Genomic DNA, 1,517 nt, shown 5'->3' on the forward strand with positions numbered 1-1,517 from the left:
AATTTATGAACCTCGTTATTCTTCAGTTGACAGTGTAAAACCATGAAACTGGATGAGGTCACCTGGCAAGAGGGTGTGAATGAAGAAGAAAAGACACCCAAGACCTGAACCCCAACATTTAGACTTTGTGAGATCAAGAGGGAACAGCCAGTAAAGCAGGAAGAGGATTAGTAGGTAGGATAGTTGTATCTTGGAAGCCATGTACAAAAATATTTCAAGAAGGAAGGAATATGGTCAACCAAGTCAATGTTATGTCGGATAAGGACCAAGGTTTGACTTCCAGACTTAGTAAATTCAATATTATTGGTTACCCTGACAAAAGCAGTTTTCAGTGTAGTGGGACAAGCAGAACCTAGTGAGATAATTCTGAAGAGAATAGGAGCAAGTATTACAGCACATTGGAGATGGGGTTGGGGTGCTGTTAACTAGTGGAGAGATTGTTTAAAAACAGGAGATATTATGTATGTTTATTTACTGATGAAGGGGATCTAGTAGAAAGGGAAACATTGATTATATAAGAGACAAAGAAGAGAAATATTTGAATGTCGGTCTTGAGTAAGGAAAAATAGTTCCCATCTGGTGTGCAAGATAAAAGATGCGCTTTAGATAGGAATATGGAGAATTCATTCAAATATTGGAGGAGGACGGAGTATAGGGTGACTAATCAGTCACAGATGTGGTCATGGGAGGTTGTAGAAGTTCTCTTCTGATTGCTTCTATTTTCTCACCAAATTAGGAAGCAAAGTATAGGCTGGGATGTTATAATAAACAACCTCCTTATTTCCTGTATCTCAGCAGTTTAACACATCAAAGGTTTATTTCTCTCTCATGCTAAGTGTCTATTGTAGATCAGCTAGAGGATGCTGCTTGCTCTAACCTTACTCAGGGAGCTAGGAGGCTTTCTTTGCTCTCTTTTGCCAAAATTGGAAAAAAGAAAAGTGGCACTCTGGCTCTTAAAGCCTGTCTCTGGATGGTAAGTGGTGCTAAATAAAGGAAATATCAAGCCAGGTGTGGTTTGTGCCTTTATCCCAGCTACTTGGGAGGCTTAGATGGGAGGATCACTTGAGCCCAGAAGTTTGAAACTGCAGTGAGTTATGATCACTCCAGCTTGGGAAACAGAACCTGTCTCTAAAAAATTAAAAATTACAAAATGGAGGGATCAAGGATTAAAAAGAAGGATCAAGAATCGGAGGCAAAGTCAGACAGTCCACTGGAGGAACACGAAAGCAAATGACCAAAAAGATCCAGGAGAATAAGGAAGATGAGGATGTTGGATTTGCAGAAGGATGTAATAAGGGGCTTTCAAGAGATTGGTGCCATGAAGCAATGGGGCTGCAAGCTAGCTGGTGAATGTGCAGTGTAACCCTTATGGTTCCTTCTGAGCAGCCTTGTCTTCTTTTGCCAACAATGCATTGATTTCCTTTGAGCTCCTCCTGATTCATGCAGGTTTGATTTAGTTTCCATGGGTATTTCTGTCTGTATTTGCAACTTTCTTTGCAAAATACATGTGAGTTATC

The sequence above is a fragment of the Pongo abelii genome, chromosome 5 (assembly GCF_028885655.2).
Source record: "Pongo abelii isolate AG06213 chromosome 5, NHGRI_mPonAbe1-v2.0_pri, whole genome shotgun sequence".
Classification (NCBI taxonomy): Eukaryota; Metazoa; Chordata; class Mammalia; order Primates; family Hominidae; genus Pongo; species Pongo abelii.